The sequence below is a fragment of the Sapajus apella genome, unplaced genomic scaffold, assembly GCF_009761245.1.
Source record: "Sapajus apella isolate SASKATOON/1434 unplaced genomic scaffold, GSC_monkey_1.0 scaffold4, whole genome shotgun sequence".
NCBI classification, from domain to species: Eukaryota; Metazoa; Chordata; class Mammalia; order Primates; family Cebidae; genus Sapajus; species Sapajus apella.
The window spans coordinates 46,274,469-46,282,784 of NW_022436944.1; the positions used below are offsets into that span (position 1 = coordinate 46,274,469).

General features: G+C 36.5%; 1 non-coding gene across 1 annotated transcript; it reads right to left on the reverse strand.

Annotated features, from left to right (window-relative positions):
• Positions 1 to 3,765: 3,765 nt before the first annotated feature.
• On the reverse strand, positions 3,766 to 3,899 carry LOC116544957. The gene has a single exon (XR_004266116.1). It is a non-coding gene; the product is annotated as a small nucleolar RNA SNORA22 (small nucleolar RNA).
• Positions 3,900 to 8,316: the final 4,417 nt, after the last annotated feature.

The following is an 8,316-nucleotide window of genomic DNA, read 5'->3' on the forward strand; positions in this document are numbered from 1 at the left end:
TCATTCAAAATCAATATACTATAGTATTTTGAAGACTTGAGTAACAATTTGTTGGAAAGAAAATCATAATTCCCAAAGAGATTCACTAATTTAACAATACTTATTTATAATTAACTCTTTACCAGACTCATTCATACACATTTTGAAAATATGAATCACCAGTTTTGCTTTCTGTAGCTGCTTTAAGGGGTCTAAATTATTAAGCTACTAAATTTAAGAGGACTTAAGCTAAAGCATGCTTTGCCCACAGAATAAATAAGGGTTCATGAAATTTTACAAATGAAAAATTTGAATCTCAGAATTTTTATAATTGCTTTTACTAAGTGGGCCAAGTATTTTGCTATATTTGAGCCCTCTTGACTCTATGGAAGCACATTCCCTATTATAATTTCATTAAGAAGGATACAATCAGTGTAGGACCAATGAATTAGAATAGAAGTGTACCAGGGGAATAACTTTAAGTTTTATGAGAATTGTTTACTCTGTTAAATATTAAATACTATATATTCCCCATAAATATATATTTTAGTTTGTGTGCATTGTATACAATATATTCTTTAAAATATATCTGATTATTTTGAATTGATCTTGTGCTTTTTAATTCTAACTTTAATATTTTCAATCTAAAACGTTAAATGAATGAAAATCCCTAATATATCATCCATTATCTATACACAGCCCTATTTTATTTTTGTATTTAAGAATCTATAAAACTGACACAGAACCCCAAAACTGATTCATTAAATTAAATCTACTATGTGCTCCTTCTTCACAATATCTCCCTGTTTTACCCTGAGAGGCAATCACTATCTTGTTTTTGTGTTTCTCCTTTCCATTATTTTATATATGTATATACATCTGTGTGAAGATGACTTACTTGCTTTTTTCTTTGATTCTTTTATCAGGAAGAACAATACTTTCTTTTTTGAGGTGTGGTATCTATCTATCCATTTATCTATTTTGATATATATTTAAGATACACAACATGATGTTACGGTGTACATAGACATAGTGAAATGGTTACAACAGTAAAGCAAATTAACATAACCATCACCCTGGCATAGTTACCTTTTTTTTTTTTGGTGTGGTAAGAGCACGTCAAAGTCTACTCTCAGCAAATTTGCGGTGTATCGTAATGTAGTAACAATAATGACATATAATAATATAATAATAACCATATAATATTGTTATGTATTGCATTCCAGCCTGGGCAACACAGGGAGATCCTATCTCAATCAATCAGTTGATCAATCAATCAATCAATTAGACTTCATGTGATATTTTAGGACTAAAACATTATGGCCCTAGATTTTAAAATGTTAAAATCTGCTAACTTGGATAAAATTGAATTACATAAAAGCATAATATAAATGTGTTTGTGTAACCATATAAGGTTTGGGCACATATATAGTTTTCTTAAACACCATTTTTAAACTTAAAAAAATAGTCTGGTAGCTGTGGTTCACACTTGTAATCCCAGCACTTTGGGAGGCCAAGGCAGGAGGATTGCTTGAGCTCAGGAGTTTGAGACCTGCCTGGACAACACAGCAAAACTCTGTCTCTAGAATAAATACAAAAATTAGCCAGGGATGGTGGTACATTTCTGTAGTTCCAGCTGCTTGGGAGGCTAAGGTGGGACAATCGCTTGAGCCCAGGAGGCAGAGATTGCAGTGAGCTATGACTGCACCACTGTACTCCAGCTTGGGCAACAGAGCAAGACCCTATTTCAGTAAATAAATAAATAAGACTTCATGTGATATTCTTGGACTAAACATTGTGGCCCTGGTTTTTAAAATGTTAAAATCTACTAACCTGGGTAAAATTGAACTATGTAAAAGCTTAAGATAAATTTGTTTGTGTAAAAGCATGAAGACTGGAGTTAATCATTAAAAAAGCTAATCCAAAAGGCAGATGTATATTGCCAAAATAAAAATTGGTCTAACTCACAGGCTGTCTTGGGATGCTAGCCTGGTTGGGTTTTATAGCAGCAATCAGCATCACCATTTTTATTATCATAGCAGCTAGCTTCTGTGAGAGCATCAGCTAAATTACAAGAACTGTGTTAAGATGACTTGCATTTTTCTTTGATTCTTCCATCTTATCTGAAAAGGACAATACTTTCTTTGATGAGATGATTATGTGTGTATGTATGTGTTTTTATATACATTTAAGATATACAACATGATGTTATGATATACATAGACATAATGAAATGGTTATGAAAGTCAAGCAAATTAACATATCCATCACCTGGTATAGTTATGTTTTTTTGTAGTAAGAGCACCTAAAATCTGCTGTCTTCACAAATTTTCAGTATATATACAATATTAACTATAGTCTTTACGCTGTGCATTAGGTCTCTAGAGTTATTCCTCCTGCATAACTGTGAGTTTGTACCTTCTGACCTACATTTCCACATTTCCTCCCCCTGCCCACTCCTGATACCCACTGTTCTACTCTTTCTACGTATGCAACTTTTAAAGATTCCACATTAAATGACACCATGCGGTAGTTATTTTTATTTCTGTGCCTGGCTTATATCACTCAGCGTAATGCCCTTCAGTGTTATCTGTGTTGTTGCAAATAACAAGACCTCTTTATAAGTGCTGAATAATATTCCCTTCTAATATATATGTACCACAATTTGTTTATCCATTTATTGTTGATTGACCCTTAGGTTGTGGGAATATCTTAGCTATTGTGAACAATGCTGCAATCCACATAGAGTTCAGGTATCTCTGTGAGGTGCTGAATTCACTTCCTTTAGATATATACCAAGCAGAGGGATTGCTAGGTTATGTGCTAGTTCTACTTTTAATTTATTGAGGAATTTCTGTACTATTTTTGTTGTATTATTTTGCATTTCCACCAGCATTGTACAAGTATTTCCTTTTCTCCATGTCCTCACTGACACTTTTATTTTTTGACTTTTGGATAACAGCTATCCTAACAGGAGTGAGGTGATGTCTCATGGTTTTGATTTGCATTTCCCTGATTTACGTGGTTTACAAATATTTTCTACCACTCTGTAGGCTGCCTTTTCATTTTGTTGATTGTTTTCTTTACTGTGTAGCAGATTTTCAGTTTAATGTAATCTCACTTGTTTATTGTTACTTTTATTGCCTGAGCTTTGGTGTGATAGCCAAGGAAATCATTGCCAAAGCCAACATCAAGGGCTTTCTCCCTATGCTTTCTTCCAGAAGGCTTGTGTTTTCAGATCTTACATCTTTATTGCATTTTGAGTGGACTTTTTGTGTGTGGTATAAGATAAGTCCAGCTTCACTCTATTGTATGTGGATATCTAGTTTTCCAGCACTATTTATTGAAGAGTTATCCTTTCTTTCCACACTGTGTCTTTTTGGTGGCCTTGCCAAGAATTAGTTGCCTATCTATGCTTGGCTTTATTTCTGGCTCACTGTTCTGTTTCTTTGGTTTATGTGTCTGTTTTTATGCCAGTAACATATTGTTTTGATTACTACAGCTTCTTAACGTCATTTGAAATCTGGAATTGTGATAGCTCCAACTTTTTCTTTCCTAAGATTGCTTTGTCTATTTCTTATGAATTCTAGTATTGAATTTTCTATTTCTTTTTTTTTTGAATTTTTAATTTTCAAATCCTTCAGTAATTATTCTGGGATGAAGACCCTATAATAAACACACAGTAACACTTGCATCTTCAATTAGATGCAACTATAGTTCAGATGAAGTTCAGGTAATTTTTGAAGGGATATTCTGCATCATCATATCTTTGAACATGAGGTTATTTAATGTGCTGGCTTTCTGAATACATTTAAAAGGATAAATATTCCTTTCAATGCGGAGGAGAAGAACAGGCAATGCTCTAGCACAGGGTCAAAGCCAAGGGAACTATAAAGCACACTTGGGTGTTCACTGTGCAATGAATTCTCTATTTCTACAAAAAAAATAATTAAAAATTTTATAGAGATTATGTTGCATAGGCATATTGTTTTGGAGAGTATAAAAATTTAAAATATTACTTATTCAATCTGTTAATTGTAGATATATTTTCTTCATTTGTGTCTTCTTCAATTTCTTTTATTGATGTTTTATAGTTTTCCAATTTTTCACTTTCTTGGTTGAGTTTATTTCTAAGTATTATTTTTTGATGGTACTGTAAATGCTACTGTAAATAATATTTTTCAATTTTTGTATAGATCATCATTGGTGTAAAGAACTGATTTTTTTTATCCTACTACTTTACTGAATTTGTTTATTAGTTCTAATATGTTTCTTTGTTAGAGTCTTTAGGGTTTTCTCTCTATAGAATTAGGTCATTTGCAAATAGGGATAATTTTACTTCTTCCAGGGAAGGATTATATTTATTCCTGTTTTATAGATAGAAAATGTATGACATAGAAGTTGAATAACTTTACAAAAGCCATACAATTAGTAAATGGAGGATCCAGGACTGAAATATAGGCAGGCTGGCCCAAGATCTGGTTCTCAGAGGAAAGATAAACATGTAACAGACCACAAAACCCACTTTGAGGTGCCTCTTGGTTTTCAACCACAAATGAGAACACCTTCCTAGGGAAACTGTCCAAGTGAAGGCTCATCCGTCGTTTGCCTTGGGTGAGGCAGCTTAGCAGAAAATGCAATAGAATGGGAGTCAGAAATACTGGATTCTGGTCTTATGTTTCTAAGCAACCTTAGGACTTTGGGCAAGTAACTTAGCACTTATGCTTTAAATAGGGATGAAAATACCTATCCTGTTTCTTTTTAGTGGATAGTTATTAGGATCAATTGATACCATGTGTGTAAAAGTATATTATGAAATATAAAACTCTCTACAAATATTAGGCAGAGAGATGGGCTTGGGGCATAAATTATGTATGTTGAAAGAATTGAGCATTTTAGGATAAGAGAAGATGTTTTGTGACCTTTCCCATATACCTTTTTCCCATCCATTCTAGTTTTCATTCCCTCACCTTGTGACTTTTTTTGTCTTTTATTCCTCCTGACCCATACATTAGGAGATTTTAAATTTTTGTGTGGGTGTGGGTAGTTCTGAGGACATTAACAAGACAGGGAGATACTCAGGATCTTGCTGAGGTAAGTCATTCAGATTAGAATTAGGCTGAAAGTGCATGCAAAGTGGTTCCCCATCAGCATCTTCAGCGATTTTAGCAAAAAGTAAAGATACCTGAAACTGAGTGCTTTTTAAGATCCTCAAATGCTTATTGAGGTTTCCAGCTGTCTTTAGATCATATTATGTGGTGGTTAGAATTTCAAGTACTTTTCCAGAGCCTCCTACCTTGAAAGCTCTGGACAGCCTCCTCCTGGCATCACATCAGTGTAATTTGTATTTTCTGATCCCCTGGTGCCTGGGGAGTGAATGATGAAATATTCATGCTGGTGACCATTCATTTTTCCCTCCACTAAAAGCCTCTGCTATCATCCTCTTGAAAGGGAGTTATAGAATTTACCTGCTGCTAAATGCCTGTGCTCTTATGAAAACGCCCAAATCAAGTTCACAAAATTAGGTTTCCAATTTGAATCAGCTTGGAGTGGATCCTAGAAAAACCATTAGTCTTTCTTGTGACTTCCCTTCATTGTTTTCAACCCCCACCTGAAAATTCATTTGATTTTCCGTTCCCAGAGCTTCATTGTTGTTGAAGTATCCTTGTCTCATAGACTGATACATTTGTAAACTCAAGTGTGATGTAGATATTTTTATATCTTACTTTCTAACATCATAAGTTTCATTTTGGATTTATAACAGTTTAGAACTTCTGGATTATCCTGGAGGTAGCTCTCGTTTAAACTTAGAAGACTAAAGTCACAAAAATCAAGGGTTGCTGGACGTGATGACTCTCCTGTCACCATCACTTCGGGAGGCTGAGGCAGAAGGATCACTTGAGCCTGGGAGTTTGAGACTATCCTAGGCAACACAGTGAGACTCCCCATCTCTATAAAAAAATTTAAAAATTAGTCAGGTGTGATAACATGCACCTGTGGTCCCAGCTACTTGGGAGGTCTTGGTGGGAGGATGGCTTCAGCCTGGGTGTCAATGAGCCATGATCGTGCCACAGCACTCCAGCCTAGGTGACAGAATGAGACCCTGTCTCAAAAGAAAAAAAAAGACAATAGTCAATTTTAAGTAAATAAATTTGTCACACAAATTGAAAACAACCTGTAAACAGTTTAAACCATAAATCTTTACTTCTGTAAAAACATTTGCAGTCTCAAAGGAAACTGGCTAATCCATGTTCTGCTATTTGCAGGTCCACTGCAGCCAAAGGCCAATGCTCTTGAAATTTCACCTATCACTTCAGACAAGCAAGCAAGGAATGAATAGCTAGGATTGTGTTGTGTGTTTCCTGTGAGACCACATCTCAGTTTAGGTTCTTGAGATGAGGATCTAGGTGCAGGTAATATATTTGGGAGACGATCCCAGGAAACAAGGTAGAGGCAGAGATAGAATGAGAGCTGTGGAGGATAAGTCACCAACAGCAACAACAATAAATAAGGGTGTGTTACTGACATGGATCCCACTGTGGGAACTGGGTTGAATTCCACAGTAGACCACCTAAGAAACCCTGCTTTCAAAAGACAAGATGCTGGGTCAAGCATCCACTGAAACCTCTCCCCCACTCTTTAATGGCTATCTCCCAGTTTATAAATGCCCTCCCCTTCTGGCTGCTCCTACATAGGGGCTAACACAGTTCTTGAACTTTGGAGGAAGCTCTGAGACAAAAAAGTAGAAAGAGAGTAGAAAGAAGCTGTGCAACATAGTTGATGTGGCTCTCAATCGTGTGCATAGAATCCCCTGTTACAGTTGCTTACAAATCAGAGGTGGGTTGGATGGATATGACGGTGGCCCCAAAAGCATCTGCCACAGTTAGTTCCAAGGGTTCTTCATATAAGGGATATTATGGTTGCTCAAAGAGGAAAGTACAGGGTGGTAAGAGAGAAAATAAGTCGTAAAAGAAGCAGATGCTTTTTAAGAAGGTAGAAAAAGGAGGACCGGTAGTAGCTTTTGTGGGAGAGGCAAGGCTCAGGAATGGCCCTGTGTAATGTCTTACACACTCACAGGTTATCACTACTTCCCACCACACTCATCTCCTTTCTCTTCTCTGTTCCTTTGCCATACTGTTCTTTTATCTTGGAAACTCCTCATGCTAGCCATTTCGTTAACAAATTCAACTTGTCCTTTGAAGCCCAATGCAGCTAGCTCCTCCCTTGCTGGCTCCTCAAATGGCACACTATGTAACCAGAATAAAACCACCCTTCCACATTCTCACACACTGTCTCCATTCTGTGTTTTCATTCATTTATTTATTCTTCTATTCAACAACTCTTTATTAAGTCCTTACTACTGGCAAATAAACAGTTAAGTATTTGGATTAACTATATCTTATACCCAACCTGGTAAACCAAGGACCATGTTTCAGCTGTCTAAGGCAGTGGTCATATGGTTCCTAGCCCAGCAACGTCATCATCATTCCCTGGAAACTTATTAAAAATGTCATTTCTGGGTCCCATCCCAGATCTGCTGAATGGGAAACTCTGGGAATGGAGCCCAGTATTCTGCATTTTAACATGCTTTCCAGGTGATTCTAAGGGATGCAGTATTTTGAGAATCAGAGTATCTCTAGTATCTGTCCATATTAAGTAATCAATACATTTTTGTTGAAGTGGTTTATATTTATTTAATACACTGTCAGGGATGCCCTAATCTAAAGTCTTTGGCTCTTGAGAGTGATAAACTCTATTAAACAAAGGCACAAATAAATAGAACCCTTCTATGTACCAAAAGAATAATACATTCACTCCTGAGGCAGTTTCCAGCTTGGCGTCTTCTCAGTTCATAGTCTACAGAAGCATATAAACAAAGACAGCACTGCTGACCATAGCAAGCTTAAGCTGCCCCCACCTCCCTTCCTGAACATTCCTCAGACCACACATCTGTCATGCCTGTGAGTGACAAGGTCTAAAAGGGTCAGTGCTTCTGTTGAGTTCTTTGTGACCTGCAAATCAATCGGAGGACATGTCCAGTTCACGCAGGGAAATGAGTGTGCCCTCTGGAGGAAGAGAACCCTCCGGGTGATGCTTAAATCTCAAACCTAAGTTATTCCCTAGTTGGGTGTCAAACCCTTCAGGCAACTGCATCAAAACTGGTGTCTGATGATGCAAAAACTTGCCAAAGTGTTCTAGTGAAGCACAGTTGTATATAAGATCTAGGCCTCTGAGTTGCTTTAGTCTGTATCTCCTTCTGCAGTCTCTGGCTTCACTTCTTAGAGTCTGAGAAACCACATATCCCTTCACACCGTCACACTATGTCTAAACCACTTT